Source organism: Dipodomys merriami, unplaced genomic scaffold (genome assembly GCF_024711535.1).
Source record: "Dipodomys merriami isolate MVZ:Mamm:240054 unplaced genomic scaffold, mDipMer1.0.p SCAF_192, whole genome shotgun sequence".
Classification (NCBI taxonomy): Eukaryota; Metazoa; Chordata; class Mammalia; order Rodentia; family Heteromyidae; genus Dipodomys; species Dipodomys merriami.
This window is the reverse complement of record NW_027203293.1, coordinates 2,281,375-2,301,047: the sequence shown is the minus strand read 5'-3', so window position 1 is coordinate 2,301,047 and position 19,673 is coordinate 2,281,375. Positions and strand designations below refer to the sequence as shown.

The 19,673-nt window shown below is 34.3% G+C and overlaps 1 long non-coding RNA gene and 1 other non-coding gene across 2 annotated transcripts; both read left to right on the top strand.

The window, feature by feature from the left end:
• Nucleotides 1-475: 475 nt before the first annotated feature.
• Nucleotides 476-609, top strand: LOC138831342 (small nucleolar RNA SNORA1). The gene has a single exon (XR_011373255.1). It is a non-coding gene; the product is annotated as a small nucleolar RNA SNORA1 (small nucleolar RNA).
• Nucleotides 610-7,085: 6,476 nt separating this feature from the next.
• On the top strand, nt 7,086-18,570 carry LOC138831339 (uncharacterized). The gene is made up of 2 exons (XR_011373252.1): nt 7,086-7,208; nt 18,348-18,570. It is a non-coding gene; the product is annotated as an uncharacterized lncRNA (long non-coding RNA).
• The last annotated feature ends 1,103 nt before the right edge of the window (nt 18,571-19,673 follow it).

Here is a 19,673-nt window from a genome sequence, read left to right as displayed (position 1 = left end):
AGAGTATGGACATTGTAGGCATGTGCCATCCACTCTCACGTTCATGTGCATATGCAACATGCTATAAAGCCAGAAATAAAGGCTTTTAAGGATAATCATTTAATATTATTGAAAGCACCTTTATTGGTAGGATAGGTAATTAGGAGAGGAGTTGATATTTTTAGTTTTCTTAAATGCTTATCCAGTTTCTATATAATTGAACTGAAAACTGCACAAAATTCAGAAGGAATAGTGAATGCTTAAGGGAAAGGGTGACATTTTCCAAAAAGAAATGTACTCTTTACCTGAATTATGTACCTGTAACCCCTCTGTACATCACCTTTATAATAATAAAAAGGTTTAAAAAGAGAGAGAGTAAGGGTTTAGTGCAATGTTTATATGCATCTGATCATATAAAATAATATTTATTGAAATGAACCCTAGGAAATGGAAATGAGGTTTTTTTTTCCTATGTTTAAAAAAAAAGGAAAAAGGAAGCCTCATTCCAGATGAGGATGGGCACTGTTGATCAGGGTCCAGAATTGGTCACTGAGGCTAAAACTGAGACACAGGTTGTGCTTCCCACACAGTAAATGTGCTGCAGTGGTGACAGTGAGACCTGTAACATCTCAAGCTCATGGGTCAAAAGATACAACAAAAGAAATGTATTCAATCAGTATTATTAGTAAGGAACAAAAGTCTAGATTTTATTCATTTTAAGAGCTTTCTGTAATTCATCTTTCTAAGATCCCACAGATAATTTGCTTGAGGAATGACATTTAAAAGGTTTTAGCTGTGGGACTTTGAAGTTGTCATCAGTATTTCTATCAGTATTTCCAATAGTGATAAAAGAAGCCCGGATAAAATATTTGTGGCAGAGCTGATCAGTTGTCTTTGTGTGTGCTGGTACTAGAGATTAAACTCCAGACCTGGTGCTTTCCCACTGGAGTTTTTTTTTTTTCTTTTTTCTTGGTCAATTGGACATAGCAATCAATCCTCAGAGCAATGGTGTGGCTTGAGTTGTTTCTTTCAAAAGGGACTGTCTTAGATTTCAAGAGAAATCTTGAACTTCATTCTGATGAACAGAGAAGGAATCACAACATGTGAAAATGATTAAATAAAAATTTATTGACTTTAAACAAAGAGAAAGAGAAAGGGTTCTTGTGTCTGGGAAAAATAACGTTGATACCACTACTAAATTCATGATCTCTGTTTCACTTTTTCTAAGTGGGAGATAATATTAGTTACTCCTACATAAAGTTATTATGAAGATTATACATACATATAAAACACTGAACAACAACATGGCACTTAGTAAATACTCAGTAAATATCAATTTAATAAAATAAGTCTTTACCTAGATTCTGCTATTTAGAATCACTACTTAAAATCATCCATTTCAATGGATATTAGTCAAGTTAATTGTAGCTTTTCTGCACTTCATTTTATTCATTTTTTGAATTTGAATTAACGTTTTGTTAAAAGGCTAAAAGAATGATACATTGAGCCAGGTGCAAGTTTATGCCTATAATCCTAGATAGAAGGCTGAAGTATAGAGGATTGTGGTTTGAAGTCAGCTGGGTCAAAAAAGTTCATGAGACTCCATCTTCAAAATAAACTAGTCAAGAAAGGCTAGGGTGGAGGCATGGCTCAGTTAGTAGAGTGCCAGCCAACCAAGCACAAGGTCCTTAGTTAAAAAATAAACATAAAAATATAAAAGAATGATATAATGATATCTTTTTAAAAAAATATTTTTATTCATCATTCTTTTTGTTGTTGTTGTTGTTGTGGGGCCTGAACTCTGGGCCTGGGTGCTGTCCCCGAGCTCTTCAGCTCAAGACTAGTGCTCTACCACTTGAGCCACAGTGCTACTTCTGGCTTTTTCTGCTTAAGTAGTACTGAGGAATTGAACCCAGGGCCTCATGCATGCAAGGCAAGCACTCTACCACTGAGCCACCTTCCCAGCACATAATGATATCTTTTTATAAGTGTCTACCATATTAAATATGGGCTTTTCACTTGGTAAAAATAGTATTAAGTGAAGTAAGCCAGACCCAAAGAAACACATGATTCAGGCTTTCCCTTATTTGTAGTAAATAGACTGCCTATAAGTCTACAAGTAAACACAATGAATGGTAAGAGACAAAAATTACACTTGGACATGACAAATTAAACGGGACTCTAAACATTCAGACAGTGAGATCAAAAGAGGATAGTCTTAGGAGAGGATCACAGAGGCTCAATAGCTATTTGTGTATGATCATATAAAATAATGTTTATCAAAATGAACTCCAAGAAATGGAAAACAGTAGATTTTTAAAAATTTTACTTTTTGTGCTTTTTGTTTTGTTTTTTGTTTTTCCCTTTTGTCATTGTTATTGATTTCTGTACTTTTTGTCTTGTATGTAAGTTTATCTGCTTGGGGGAGGGTTAGGGGAATCACAGAAATAATGGGACAAAGGGCGAACTAATTTGGCAATGATACTCATACTAGCTAGTATGTTGAAAATGAACTATATAATTTGGAGGGAGGGGGTTCAGGGGGTTCAAGAAGATAATATGTTGAAAATGAGCTATACAATTTGGAGGGAGGGGTCTCGAGAGGGAAAAAATTAGGAGAAAAGGAAGGAAGAGGTGACATTGTTCAAAAAGAAATGTACTCATTACCTGACCTATATAACTAACTCCCCTATACGTCACCTTCACAATAAAAACAAATTGAAAAAAAATAGGCCTTTCTCTTCCTATCTCTACCATGAATGCAAAACTAAATGTTTTCCCTTAGCATATTAAATTTACCTGCTTTCCTCTAGTCTTTTTTTCTGGATCAGGTGGTGTTGATTATGTCAAGGTACTTCAAGATGTGAATAAGTTGCTATGGTTTTATTTTCTGTGATCACTGACTGTAAACTATGTAGACTGTAACAAGTAGGAGAAGGCAAAATGGAGTTGAGCTTTGTTTACACTCTTAAAAAAATTGTCCATGCTACTTCCTCTAAACCAAGCATTATTCAAATCCCAATGGTTCATAAAATGTTTGAAACACACTCAAAACCCCTAAATGGCTCCATTATCTATGGAGTTGGGGTGTGCAACTGACCCCCCACATTCCACTCCCTAGTTGCCAGCTAGATGTATTCAGGGGATCACAGTTTCACAGTTTGAAATCTCTCATTAGGTAACATGACCTCTAAAGTTACTTTTTCAACTTGATGGTAGAATTGTATATTGGACATAAATTGCAGATACATTTAATTCTTACACTAAGTTTAAATGCTTGATGTCTCTCATCTTTAAACTTCACAGCAGCAAACAAATGTATTAAAAAGTAGTAAGACTTTAGAAACTTATAAATATAGCAGTTAGTTACAAAGTGGTAATAAACTCTGCAGGCAATACTTCCCTTTTTCCTCAAAACTAGGACTCTGTACTTGTGGTAAATGCAGAATGTTTAGAACTAAAATACTTTTGCAACAACTTCCTTCCTGATATTTGTTTGTTTATAACTTTATAATCTTGTTTGGTGGTTGGCAGACTTCAATGTACCTAATACTTTGTGGAGTTTTATGTAATAAACTATGTGTATTGCTTTTCTTTTATAGACAATGTAATTGATTTTCAAGGATTTTAACTGAAGTGATTTTCAGATTTTCTTTTATGTGCACAATTAAAACATAATATCCAGATAAGAGCAATATTCTAAATATCCTCAAAAAAGTACACCAAGGAAATTTTTATTTTCCTGAATTTATATCTCCATCATCTAGTGATGAGCTTTTATAAAATATGGTTTTTAACATTCTCTCCTTTTTTTAACTTCATAATTTTTATAACATATTAGACTTGCTTGATGTTAGTTTTTACTTAGTCAGATAGTGCCTATATCCTTTCAAGAAATTTATCCTTTTTTTTTTGCCAGTTGTGGGGCTTGAACTCTGGGCCTGAGCACTGTTAACACTGTACCACTTTGAGTGTACCACCACTTCTGGTTTTTGAGTGGTTAATTGGAGATACAGAGTCTCACAGGGACTTTTCCACCCAGGCTCGCTTCAAACCAGGATCCTCAGATCTGACTCCTGAGTAACTAGGATTACAAGAAATTGACAAGAAATTTATCTTTTTACAGTTAACTTCCTTTTGGAGAGTATTAGAAAATACATTAAACGTCCATTACATATACAATCCTAGGTACTATTTTAAGATACAACTTGTAATTTCTGCTCTCTAAGGAAATACATCAAATATGTACAGCAACTAGAACACATAATTTGTAAAAGAAAGTGCTAGAGAGCACCATAAAGACAATTGCAATTGTCAACTAAATTATACTAGAAAATTTCAAATTAATGTTTTTCATTCTTAAGAAATATAACATTCATAGTCATTGCACAATGTCTAATAGTTTATCAGAATTCAGTTGTCTGTAATAAGTGTCTATCTGGGGGCTCCTTCATACCAAAAAGAAAGCTTAAAATGGCCCCACAAGACATCAACAAATGGCTAAAAGAAATATTTTAAAGTGTGTCTGAAGACTTGTTCAGTTTATTCATGGAGTATTTTATGTGCTTATCTATTAATAGTACATTTTTGGATATATATGAAAGTAATAGGAAGTGAACATGATAAATTCTACTATATGCATATATACTGAAACCCTACAATGTACAATTAATATGCACCAAATAGTGCATAATTAATAATCCCCGCCCAATTTTTTTGAATGCTGCTCTTTTTCAAATTGTTCTTTTGGAAGATTCTTGCTACAACAAAATAAATTGGCCTTGAAATTGAGTTCTTATAGTTTTACTCTCCTGAATGCTGGGATTCCAATCAAGCATCACTCTGCCAGTCCTTTTCTGCTTCATTGTAACAATCTTGGTAATCTGTTATTTATTTTAGAAATTTAGAGGTGGCAACTAGAGACTAAAACACTACCAAAATCAAGTACTGACAATTTACAGAAGCCGGGAGGTTCTATACAAAAAGACAGAAGGTCTTAAACATAGCATTCTAGGCTACAAAGGCAAGTAGACTTTGAGTGTCTTTACATTGAAATGATAGTTGTGACATTGCTTCTGAGTCACTTATGAAATGTTAACTAAGTTTCTTACACCCAGTCCCTACACATAGGACATACAAGGTTTTCATAAGTATTCATTTTATCCATAACACAACTGTTACTAGCTCTAGTTATATGCCAGATCACACTAATATATTTAACTATATTATCTAATTCTTTAAAATGATCCTGGGAAATAAGCTTTATTATGTAAATGTTACATTTGAGATCAAGATATATCAGTGTCGAAATAAGCAAAAACAAGTTGTATAGCTGAAGAATTAAGATTTGAACCTGGATCTCAACAACTACATGTGCATGCTACATTTAGTAGTAACAGTGGTTTGTCCATGCAAATTGTATTATGTTGAGCTTCACACTGACTACCTATACTTTAAGTCAGCTATTGTTATCCATACTTGAGACCCAGGAAAGGTTAGTAGCGTAGGAGCAATAAAAGGGTTTTGTTCTGATTTTTTTTTTTTACATAGTCAGAAAATGTACTAATGAGAAATGTTTCCAATCTTGGAGAAAGTAGGTTTTCCTTAATAATTTTAGGTTTATTTTACTTTCTCGGTTAATTTTTGTTTACAGTGTAACAGCCAACATTTTCCCCACAGGTTTCTCACAAAGCTAAATAAACTGTGAGATCTAAAGAATTTTGAGATCCCCTGTTGAGAGGCAATAAAAGTGAGCTGTTATGGAACATGCTACATGCCAGGCACCATGCTAACACTTTGCAGGCATTCATTCATTTCTCATTCCTCATTGCATGAGGAATATTGTTACTAGCCTATTTCATGAAGAAACTGAACACAAAGAGGTAAAAGATTTGACCAAGGTTATCTAATACCAGATAGCAATACTGGGATTTAAAATGCATCAGTCCACTGAGGGGCATCTGGTTGATTCCATATCTTGGTTATGGTAAAAGTAGAGGATTTTTTGTTGCTGTTTTTTCCTTTTGTCTGTTAGTCTTTGGGAGGGTAAAGGGGAGCACAGAAATGGTAGAACAAAGAGTAAACAAAACAGGGGTACTCACTAGACACTGTGGAAAATGAACTGTTCGACTTGTGGGTGGGGACTGGAGGGAAAAACTAGAAGAAGGCAAGGGAAGGGAGACATAGTTTCAAAAGAATTGTACTCATTCACTACCTGACTCATGTAACTATAACTCCTCTGAATATCACCTCTACAATAACAATATATTTAAAAATAAAATCCAGCAGTCTAGCTCTGGAATCCAGATGCTTATATGCTACACAACATAAGTTTTCTTCTTTCAAAATAACTTACAAGTGTAAGCTTTCAAACTTACAGCCTGTAAGTATATGTTCATTTTATTATTTTATTATGGTGCCTGTACCACGGGTTTGAACTTTACACTCTCCTTTGGCTTTTTCATCAAGGCTGGTACTCTACCACTTGAGCCACATTGCCAATTCTGGCTTTTTGTTGATGAATTGGAGATAAGAGTCTTGTGGACTTCTTTTACCTGTGCTAAATTTGAACTGCAGTCCTCAGATTTCAGCCTCCTAAAGTAGGATTACAACAAGCATATGTGACTAACACCCAGATCCTGTGTTTTATTTTTTTAACTGAGAATTGGGGCTGATATTACAAAGACTGAAACACACACACACACACACATACATGCACACACACACACACACACACACGTGCACATACACGCACACATATAATACAGCATTTAATCATGTTTATTTTGATAGTGGAATTAATGAAAAGCTGTAATTTTATATTTGTCCACAAGATGGTGAAATTCTCATTAGTTTTTAATTTCTTAAAGCCCATATAAATCATTAATTTATAATCTGTATTTGGCTCTGTTTATTAATTTCTTTTTTTAAATTTTTTAAAAAGTTTTTTGCTAGTCTTGGGGCTTTGAACTCAGGGCCTGGCCATTGTCCCTGAGCTTCTTTGGCTCAAGGATAGTGCTCTACCACTTGAGCCATAACACTACTTCCTGCTTTTTCTGTTTATGTGGTACCAAGGAATCAAACCCAGGGTTTCATGCATGCAAGGCAAGCACTCTACCACTAAGCCACATTCTCAGCCCTATTAATTTCTTTTTACAGCCCATCTGCTGACAAGGCTAAGATTAGAGCAGCTCACAGGAGAATCATGATTTTGAATCACCCAGATAAAGGTTAGTAGACATATGCTGTGAATTCCTTTCAATTTACTTAAACTCATCATAAATGGTAGTAGATATAGATGTTTATGTGTCACATGGCTTGAAATCTTCCTCAGAAATAGTTTGGAGTTCAGGGACTCACGGAAGTAGATTTTTCTACTCTCAAGTACTCAGTTACTGGCTGTAATAGGTAAGTACCTAAACCAATCTGATGCTCCTACCATTTGATCAACAAAGAAAACATGAGTTTTGGGATTTTGGGTGGAATAACTGCTTGGGGCATCATGCATTTATGTATCTAATTTTACACAGAAAAGCATAAGATTTAAAGGATTTCCTCTACATCTCTGAATGTAATATGTCATAGATTATTCTAATTTTTTTTTTGTTTCATTCTGGAAGGCTCTGAGACTGAGGCATTTGTTTTTAACTGGCCAGGTTTTTAATGTAAATTTATCTTACAGAAAGACAATTATTATAACTTTAAATACACTACAGCTGCTTGATAGAGAAAGCCCATATGTTCATTACCGTTTCTGCTTTAAAATAGCAGATGGCAGAAAGTTGCACTGTATTTTAGAAGTCAAAGGAGGGAGGAAAGTAAAGGATTTCATAGATTTTTATTTACTGACTGAGTTTTGTAATTATTTTGAGAAAAATTAAAAACAAAATTTGGATTCCTATTCATCCTTACACCAAAATAAGGCATTAGTTTTCAGCTTTTGCAACTTAATTGCTTACTATAAAAATTCTTTTTACTGAACATCATCTCTGTTGGTTGGGTTTTGCACTTGCTGTTCTTTAGTATGAATAAACAAGAGAATAAACTTTGAAAAGAGGTTTTGCCTCAAATTTCTAAACAGCTTCAATAGTTACTGAAAGATCCACTCAACTAATTTACTTTTTATTGTGTGCTCTCAGGGTAATTGGTTGAGAAAGAAATGTTTTTAAGTGCCTCCTTGCAGCACTCTGTCTCTTAAACATTCTCTGGATTTCTTCAGGTCAAGTGAATGCCCTTGGCTCTGATTGATTGAAGTAGAATCAAGCACTCATGTCTTTCAGATGATTGACAAGTTGTTGATTTTTGTCTGCTGGCAGACAAAAGTTCTAAAACATATCTAAGAGAGTATCTAGTTTAGATACCTTTCATAAACAAGAAAATGGTATTTACAAGTTAGTAGTCTCTAAAGAGTGATTTGATTTAATCTGAGATACTAAATTGATGAGAGGTGGGATTGTAGATTCTAGCATGCTTGTACTTCCCATTTATGTGTAGGTAGCTGGGTAAACATTTTCTTAACCTCTCCAAATGTCAACTTTTATCATCTATAAAGTAAAAGGATTTCTAGGGTCATTTTTGTTTATGGGACTTAATAGAATCATCATTTTTGTTCAATTAATCTTACTCATGTGGAATTATTTAAGAATCTGTCCTATATAGATCACACTTTTAACCTTTTAAGGATATTGTCAACTTTTCAGATTATTGTCCCTTTAAGAATGTACTGTGGAGTGGGGCGCCGGTGGCTTAAGCCTGTAATCCTAGCTACTCAGGAGGCTGAGATCTAGGATCGAGGTTCAAAGCCAGCCCAGGCAGGAAAGTCTGTGAGACTCTTATCTCCAATAAACCACTAGAAAACCGGAAGTGGTGCTGTGGCTCAAGTGGTAGAGAACTCACCTTGAGCTGAAGAGCACAGGGACAGCGCCCAAGCCCAGAGTTCAAGCCCCACGACTGCCAAAAAAAAAAAAAAAAAAAAAAAAAAGAATGTACTGTGGACACAATCAGTTTTTCTTTGTTGTTGTTTTTAATGTACTGTGTGGTTTTCTTTTGTATGTTCTTCCCTCTATGGTATATCCCCTGTTATTATTGTATTTGTTTTTGGTACCTTGTATATACATTTGTCTAATTTGGGGAGGGAAGCTGAATAACAAAATGCTGAAACAAGAACACAGGATGACCCATTGCAACAGTGATACTCACAAGACACTATGTTAGAAATTAACTTTACAACTTGGTGGGGGATGGGGGGTGTAGGGGGATAGTAAGAGAAAAACAAAGGACTAGGTAACAATGCTCTACAATGCACTACCTTACTTATGTAACGAATCCCTCTATACAGCATCTTTACAATAAAATAATTTTTAAGAAAATGTACTGAAGACTGGGAAAAAATAAAGGAAGGGATGACATTGGCCAAAAAGAATTGTACTTATTACCTGACTAATGAAATGGTAATCCCTTTGTAGAAAACTTTAATAATAACAAAATTATATATTTTTTGAAAAGAATGTATTGAAGCTAGGCACCAAATGTCTCACACCTAGCTACTTAGGAGGTTGAGGTATGGTAATGGTAGTTTAAAACTGGCTGATACATAAAAGTCAGTGAGAATCTAATCTCTAAGTAACCAGCAAAAAGCTGGAAAGGAAGCTGTGCCAGCTTTCAGTGAAAGAAGCCAAGTAAGGGCACCAGGCTCTGTGACTAAGCCTCAGTATCAGCAGCATTAAAAAAATTGACACTGGACATTTTTTTCATTTTTTTATCATTCATCCAAGTTTAAAACATTTCAAGTTTCAGAGGATTTTTTAACTTCTTAAAACCCATCCAGTCAAGAATTCTTGCATAATAGAAGTATAGTGAGCTAAGGAATACTAGAGCCATTGTATGTGATACAGTTGGAATTATAATAGTTCAAATATCTAAAAAGTTTCTCGTGAGAAGAAAGCTTGTTTTATTTCAATGGGAAGAAGATAACAGATTTTAAGCCAAAATGCCTCATTGGCCTTACGAGGGGAAGACAAGATTGTTTGGGAAATCATAGGACTGGCGAACTTAATTTTGCCCCCTCCTCACCTTTTATAATTTCTTTACCACTTTTTCGGACTAGGTTACTACTGGGTATACAGGCAGTTTCAAATACTTCAGTCTTCTATCAGTGCCTGCAATTTATGAATATGTTTTCTTACCTCACTCCAAAGTAACTTTTCTGTTGGTTTTGCAACCAGCTGGTAGGATAAATTTGGAACTGTATGTGTGATCAACTATAATTTGTTACACATTTCATTATCAGGTTGTGCAAAGAAAGTGACACCAGAAAATTAAGTGTGAAATATGGCTGAAAATAAATTTTTTGTAACTAGTTGTAAATGAGCATTCAGATGTGTTTTGGTAAAAAGTGAATTTTGCCATTTTAATGTAGTAAAAGATTAATGCAGTAAATATCTCACATCCTTGATTTAATCATTATAGATTGCCACTTTTGTTAAGTTGCTGAAAAATATCCAGTGAACACCATATTGGAGAAGGAAAGGCTAAACTTGAAAAAATTGTGGAACTTTAGAATGTCTATGTAACTTGGTGCTTCTTAAAGTGAAGTAGACCTGTGTGCAACAAGTCAAAAACAAATAAAAGATACACAGGCAGAAAGTTTGAGGTGGGGCAGTACTGGCACTTGCACTTAGGTCTTTCGGGTTGTTAGGCAGATGTACTACCATTTGAGCCATGTCCCTAGACCTTTTTTGCCTTACCTGTTTTTTAAGATAGGATCTCATATTTTTGCCAAGACCAACCTAGACTGTGATTCTCTTACTAATGTCTCCCATATAACTGAGATGACAGGTGCATACTACTACTCACAGCTCATAGAATCCTATGTTACAATTTAATATTGCTGTGACATCCAAATATATGCTAATTTTGCATTATATGAATGCAGGAGGGTAAGGCTTAGTGATACATAATTGCATAATTAGCAATCATGACGGTATATATTTAATAACTAACAACACAAAACAAAAAGGGAAAGAAAAGGGAGTGGAGGGAGAGAAGAAAAAGGAAGAGAGGGAAGGAGGGAGGAAAAGCATGAGTGTGGATCCACTACAGATTGGGAATTTAAAACAAAATACTTCTTCACTATAATTTGAGATACACTAATATAATCAATGCTGCATGCTGAACCAGGGCCAGTAGAGCTAGGCCTTGAACTCAGGACCTAATGCTTGCTAGGGTAGACTGTTTACCACTTGAGCAGCTGGTTGTGAGTTTAGTTGTGGTGGTGTGTCCTGCAGTTTTGCCCAGGCCTGCATGGGCTACAGCATTGTATGGTGGTGGTTGATGTTGTTAAAAAAATGTTTTAAAAAAATGTATTGTGAAGGTGATGTTCAGAGGAGTCACAGTTACATAAGTAAGGTAATGCGTATATTTCTCGTTGGTGGTTGATGTTAAGTGTTTAAAAAAATGTATTGTGAAGGTGATGTACAGAGGAGTTACAGTTACATAAGTAAGGTAATGAGTATATTTCTTTTTGAACAGTGTTACCCCCCTCATTTTTTCCTACTTTGCCTCTCCCCAACAAAGTGTCTAGTGAGTATTACTGTTGGTTTGGCACCTTTTGTCCCACTGTTTCTGTAAGTCCCCTTCCTTTCCCCAAATCAGATAAACTTCAAAACAGCAACAACAGGGAGTAAAACAAAAGGGGTGGGTAGAGGGAGAAAGAAATAAATGCAAACAGTACAGTAAAAACAACAACAACAACAAAACACCCTCTTCTTTCCATTTCTTGGAATTCATTTCTATAAGAATCATTTTACATTGCCCAATTCATAAGGAGATGGAAATACTTGGAAAAAATTATATTAAGAGAAACATGATTCCCCTCATTTGTAATAACTAGAGTATGTCTAGGATATTCTTAGCGGAGCATCACAATGGTTGCTCAATAGTGATGTGGATATGACCATATAAAATGATGCTTATCAAAATGGACTCCAAGAAATGGAAGCAAGAGGTTTTTTTAAAAAATTATTATTGTATGAGTTTTGACCCTAGGCCTCAAGAAATATTGCAGTCTCAGCTATTACCCTGTTAGAACCTCAAGGCCAACGTTTAAAGAACACCAGGCTCTTGAAGAGTGAAAAATCAGAGAGAGAGAGAGACAGACAGACAGACAGACAGAGATACAGAGAGACCTTGCAAAGGAGAAAGCTAAGATCCTAGTGAAGCCATACAGTTTAAAATCACCACCCAGCTAATCCACAAATAGTGAGAATTCTCTTTTAACCATTGCTTTTTTTCATTATTTTTGGGTAGCTTCTTATGTAGAAAATAGACACAGAAAATATCCTACGATGCTGCAGTAATAAGTTATTCACCAAAAAATAAAGAATAAAGCAGAACAACTGGAGGGAGGGCAGTTGTGGTTTCACTTACCGCCATCTTAGACGTACTACATAGCGTGTTGAAAACCTGAGCAGAGTATGTTGTGCAGAACTGGGGAAAGAGTAGATCAAGGAGAAGAAACACCTAGTATATAGTTCCTGAAATGAGAACACTTTGCTTCTGGAATTATAAGGAGGTCAGCTGGAGCACAGCAAGGAAAGGGGAGAGTGGAAGAAAATATGACTGGAAAGGAAGTTTGAATCAAGTGGTTTGCAAGGCATACTAGGACCTCAGGACTTTATTTTTAAGCATTAAGGGAATGTTACTACTTGATTTATGATATTGGAAGGCTACTTTAGCAGCTATGGAGAAAATAGGGAGTCATGAGTAGAAGCAAAGATTTAGTAGAGAAAATTGTAGTAATCCAAGAGAGAATGATGCTCGTTTGGACTAGGGTTGTTTACAGTAGAGGAGGTAAGAAATAGTTTAATTCAGAACACACTTTGAAGGGGAAAGCCAAAGAAACTAGCAAATCATGGGCAAGAAAAGGTGAAGAAAGATAGCTCAGGTTTTTGGCTTAAGCACTGAGTAAAGAACAAGAAAACAGGTTACATTGAGGAATATGATCTGTGCAGTATCAGATATTCACATTGTAGCATGATATGTGCATGAAATCCCCTGTGCCTTGGTGAGGGCAGAATTGTTTTTGCTGAAAAATATTAAACAATGAATATTTGACTTTTATCAGAAAGATGGTTCTAGTTATAATTATTTTGTTATTATTTAATTTTTATCCCTGCGAGGCTGGCACAATATTGTTAAGCTGTTCCTCTAGACCAGTTTTTGTTTTTGTTTTCTTTTTTACTGGTTATATTTGGGATAATGCCTTTCTTCTAGCCCAGTGAACCACAGTCCTCCCAGATAACTACAGGCATGCGCCACAGCTACCCAACATAGTGGTAGTTCCCTTAATTCTGCTCTATCTATTGTATGTCTCAGAGCTATTAAAAGTTCCTGGGAGCACAGAACAAACCACTCTAGGTGAATGCTTGTTGTAGAGGCTTCTCATGGCATCCATACTCTATTTCTTCATTATGCTTCAGACAATGTATGTTATTCTCACATAAATATATTCTCTTGAATATTTAAAAATATGAGCCAAGAGAGATTAAAATGTGTGCACAGTTCTTTTGAAAGAAAAAAAGGGGAAAGGAAAAAAAAGGGAAGAAAAGGAAGAAAAAAAGAAAAATCTTTGAATCACTCTGGAGGAAAAAATATACCATTATTTATTTTAAAAGAGTTCTCAGTTTGTATATATACACATAAAGGGACACAAAATAAAATGGCTTTATTTTTATTTTGTTCAGTGGTGTTAGGTGGGCCTTGTACATGCTTACCAGGTGCCCTACTGCACTATACCACAAGCCTCTAGGTATTAAAATGCAATCATTAATTGTGATATTTATGAATTATTGTTGTATAGTAATGTCTTGCTGTGACATAGAAATATTGGTTTAAAATATATTGTATCCAGCAACTTCTTCATTTCTTTAAGGATTCTATGATTCTGTATTCAGATTCTTTTGTATCTACTTACTAAGACATGTTATTTATAAAGAACCATTTCTTTCTATTTCGTATTTCTTTTGTATTAGGTTGGGAGGAAACACTTATTACAATTGCTAGCACCTCTAATATAGTGATAAGTAGGTATCTTTCAACATTTTACTACTAGGGTGTTATTTACTGTATCTTCTTTAATCTGAAAAAATTCAAAGTTTTCTTTACTATGAATGTGTTTTGAATTTTCCATATTTATTGAAATAACATAAAATATCTGTTAATGATTCACATTGATTTATATTTAAATGTTAAAAACCCAATAAATCTCTTATTTCTAATATAAACTTTACTTGGTCATAAGAAGTCTGATTAGATGCATGAACATTTTATTCATTTTTTCATCTATATTAACAAGAGATAGAAGTTTGGTTTCCTTTCTTCCTATTTTTTTTCCTTATTCATCAATAAAATCTATCCAGGATTTTTATTTGTGGGGAGGTTTTTGGTTAAATATTCAATTTTGTAATAGATACAGTGCTTTTTAAGTTTCCATTTCTTGTATTGGTTTTCACAGATTGTACGTTTTCTGAGATTCGTCATTCACTTAGATTTTTTGGCAGTTTGACATGAAGTTAGTTTTTTAAGAAAGTAATTTTTGCTTTGTTGATTCTATTGAAAAATAATTTCTTTTGTGAAATCTTCCTTAATAAAGTAACTATTAAGAAGGATGTTGACCAACACTGAGTTTTCCCTAGTTGTGTCTGTTAGTGATTTCTAGCATAATTCTACAATGTGATCTGTAACACTGTTTAATATCTTTGTGATAGAAGGCTTGTATTTTTTTTCCTTAATCTTTGGTGGACTAAAAGCTTTTGTAAGTTGCATTACATATATATATATATATATATATATATGTAATATATATATATGTGTGTATATATACATACATATGTACATATGTATATATAAGCACCAATATATATTAGATTATGCAGGAAAATACCACTATCTCAAGTAGCTACAATATTTTCTAAACACTGAATTTCTTAATGTACCTGACTATAATCCATTGACCATCATATGCTAGCATTAGTCCATGGAACATACTTCAAGTAGCATTGCTTATTATGATTTTAATCACTGAAATTTGTTGAGACTTGATTTATAGTCCTACTAGTTGGTCAGTTTCAGTGAGTATTCTATATGAAGTTTAAGAGAAGGTATATTTAGCACTTGCAAGGTTTAATGTTTAATGTAGTGTCAATTACAATCGAGGCTGCTCATGTTATTTAATTTTTTGTTTTTCCTGTTTTTCTCTTAAATTGTTCAATAAATTACTGAGAAAAGCATATTAAATTCTCCCACTGTGTGGATGTGTATGGTTTTTTTTCCCTTTTGATTCTTTCATTGTTTTCTTCATAAGTTGTGAGGCTAAGTTATTAGGTATATTCAAATTTATATTTGCTTGTCTTACCAGTGGACTGACTGTGAACTACTGTGAAATACTTACTATTTGCACTTTCCCAAACTGTTTCTCATCTTATAATTTGTATAGCAATGCCATCATTTTTAAATTTGTGTATATTTTTCATTACTTAAAAACAGTCTTTAACCAACAGGTAGTTTAATTTTTTATAATGTGATCATTTACATAGAATAAAATACATCCATTTAAATGTAGAGTTAGATGAATTCTGATGCATCCTTGTGGCCACTAATGTAAGATATAACCATTTCCAACCATTCCCAAAAGGTTCTTCCCTGCAGATCCCTTTTCACAGTTTGGCAATCATTGCCTCTGCTTTGTATCACTACAGATTAAATGTGTCTTTTCTAGAGTTTCATGAAAGTGGAATTGTGTAATATATACTATTTGGTGTATAATTTCCATAGGAGAAAATGCAGTTCAGAATGTTGGGTTCACACATGTACTTCCCTTATCTCCAGGATCTCGGCTAGAAAATCTGAAAGACTAGGTAGCCAGTGTTATCATACTGCTCTTTGTATTTTATTCACCTCTCATGATTGATGTCAGTAGAAGGGTATGTCCTATAAATAATAACTCAAGGTAGCAAGAAACAGAATTCTGGCGCTGTAGGGTAGAAGCACAGTTGTACAAAAATACTTAGAACAAAGTTGAGTATTCAAAGTAAGTGGAATTCAGTGGACATCTCCAGAAAACAAAAAGGGGCTCAAAAAGACAAGAGCATATTGTTTCCAGTAAGTACAGGGTACTCATCCACTATTGTACTGTCAGGATTCATCTCCACAAACTAGCATTTTAAAGCAAGGATGCAGTTAGTAGATGGATGGAAGGCCTGAAGGAGTAAATTCTACACTCGATCTGCAAGAGTGGCAGTGCCAACAGTTACAGAACTGTGCAGTCAGGGAAGCTTCTGCCTTATAGACCAGCACTACAACTGTGTGAGAAGCACACATTCTGACACCATTGTGCTTCGCTTTTACATGCTAGCATCAATAATCAAAAAGAAAGTCTTCTCCTCACCTCAGCCTGCCAAGACTCACAAGAGTACTTCTAACTGATGGAAGCTAATTTGCATAAAAAATAAGTGAAGGGAATATAGGAATTCAATTTTTGTCTCAGAAACTTTTCCAAGTATTAGGAGATTGATTGGAAATTATGGCAGCCAATCCAAACTCTACCATGTACATAAATTGAAAATGTAGTACCCTTTTGACTTAAAGAGAATGAGTGGTAAAAAAATTCAGCAGTAATCTGAATAAATTTCTCCTTTTTTCCTCTAATAGTGCATCAATAAATATGTTTAATAAGATTCAATCTTCCATGCCTTTGATCTTTCACCAAATGGTAAATAAGAATAAGATAGCCTATGACTTAAATACCCAGAATGCATATTCATCGATTTAAGTTTATGTTTGAGTACAATTAGTATTTTATTATTTTGTTCAACACAGAAAATGCCTAACATCTTGATAACTCTAAAAATATGAACAGCATCCAGGATTAACATGACCTATTCCAAGGTCATTTTAAGAGGTAATCATGAAATTAACTTACTTTATAACCATGTGGGCTATGAGCTTTGTTGTAATTCTTATCTTGTATTCAAGGACACTGATACATACCTTAAGTGCTTATAATAATTCAGATCTTGAATGAAAATGTCAAATGTTTTCCTCAAGGGCAAAGAGCTAAATATAGCTTCCTCTATCAGTGCTCTTTCTTCTACAATCCCTGTTGGTTCTTCTGTTTTTCCTGCTTTCCTCTTCCTTCATCAGATGGGTTGTATGATATCAATAAAAGGTCTGAATAAGGTTGGGACAGTTTACAAAATTCTAGCTCTGTGTTTCTTTGGCCTGTTACTGAGCCCTTATGAGCTTTTCAGTAGCTATAGATGGTTTGTACTTAAAGAGAGAATATAAAATAAAAGCAAACACAAAGAGACTGGTGACCTGTAATATGATTGTTAGTGTAAGCATCAAACAATGACAATATTTAGGGCCAGAAGACAGAAGGATATGATGTTTAACTAGCTTTAATGTGACAGTTTGGGGCTAGTATTTTTGAATGTGGAGTAGATACTGGTTGTGATTTATAATGATCCTGCATTTGAAATTCCCCTCAATTTTCCTCTTACTGTTTGCAGTAGAAAGAATTCATTGCAAAGAACTCTTAAAAAGAACTGACTTAATTTTCCTTTAGAACACTAAATCCAAAATGACACTATAAATATTCTTATAAGGTCATTTCAGAGAATGGAGAATTTCCTCTGATATTTTTGCTATCCCTCTTTTACTAATATTCATTAATTCATCTATATCAGTGTAACATTATATTATTGTATAATTGCCTTTTTAAACACATATATTTCTTTTTGTGAAATTGCAAGACTTTTAAAAAAGCCTTTCAGAGACTCCTTGCATTGATTTACCTTCCTATTAAAGATTTGATTATACCTTGTTCTTAAAAAAAAGGTCATAGACTAAAAAAACCAAAAACTTGTTACTTTGTTTACTTTACTATCCACCTCATATCAGGAAGCTCTGTGGTCAAATGTCTGATTGGGCGCCCCAGAGGTGGTGATATATCAGACCTATAATCCCAGCATTTGGGAATAGAGACAGGAGGATTATGAGAGCCCAGCCTATGCTGGAGATCATGTCTTTAAAAAAGAACAGACAAAGTTGAATGTTGAGTGGTTTTCAGATTATTCTTGATCAAGTTTCTTACTGCTTTCCTAGATGGATTGTTTGGATTTCCCAGTTTGGAAATCTCTAATACTCAAAGAAATTTATGTGCTTTGGTTCCTAACAACTATATAGACTTATTTGTCAGAGGATAAATGTGTGGGAGAACCAGAATTATATATTTTTTTCCTATACCGAGTACTTAATAAGATGTTAGTAATGAAGGGCATTAACCCATGTATTTTTCTTTGTCCTCTTAGGTGGATCTCCATACTTAGCAACCAAAATAAATGAAGCCAAAGACTTGTTAGAAGCAACCTCCAAACATTGATTGATGTTCCAGGATTACACCAAAGGGGGAAATGTGGGACTTCTAAACCGTGGTGTTAATTTCCACTCACATATTGACTATAATCTTTTCCTCCATCTTTAAGATAAGTAGCAATAAAAGATTAATTGCCTTGCTTTTTAAATTTCAAAGAAGCATGTATGTTTTATAGCTGATATTTTTCCTTATTTTCTGTGTGATAGTAATACTTTGAAAGATTCCTTGATACTATTAGTCCTCAAATTGCCCACTGTCTACACACACAGACTCACATACTCATTCTGACCATCATGAGTGCAACTAGGATTTGTGGGTGATGAGCAGACATTTTCTTGCTGCTTATATTTGTACCCTAATTATCCCTTGTTAAAGAATTTGAGGTTCTGCCTATTTAAGGTGCTTTAGATGATTTGAAAGCAAACAGTGGCTGCCACCTCATGGGAAAATATTTGAAATATAATTTACTAAGTGGTGATTTGTAAAGTAATGGTTAGGACTTGTTAAAGAATTCTGCTCTCCTTGAGACCCTATAGTTAAAGCATGAGAACTTAGAGAGCCACTAAAATGATTAAAGATTTACCAAATGAGCCCTAGGAGGAAAGACTGAAAAAAGCTAGGAGAAATCTGAGTAGTATATATTTAATGATAGTCTTCCTGTGATTTATATTTATTAAATTATTTATTCTGCAAATATTTATTGACCACATATGATGTGTAAAGCTCTATAGTGGGTCCTCAGAGAGTTACAAGTATGAACTACTCATGGATCCTGTCACCCTGAAGAATTTATAGAGAGAGAAAAAGGATAAATCATATAATAATGATTATTATTAGGGGAGGCTCAGATGATATGTACAAGTTCAAAAGAAGAAAAAAAAATTGTAAAGCTCAGCTCATTGGGTGGCTTCATGGGACAAATGACTTTTAAAATTAGTAAAAACCTAGCAAGCATAAAGTCCTGAGTTAAAACCCAGAAATGTACAAAAACGTACACCAAAAAATACTACCTTTCTATTATATGATCTTAGCCAGTTACTTAATTTGCAAGTCTGTAACCCTCATTTACAGAGAAAATAATCCTACCTAATAAGGTGTTATAAGGAATAAGAAAGTGAAAACCATTTAGTCATATAGTCAGATGTTCAGAAAATAAATTATTCTTTCACTGCCCTGTTTATTTTAAGCATACCTTGGATTAAAGTTTCTTGTACTCTTCAGTCTATAGTTTGGGTAAAACATGAAGGAGATATCTCAACCT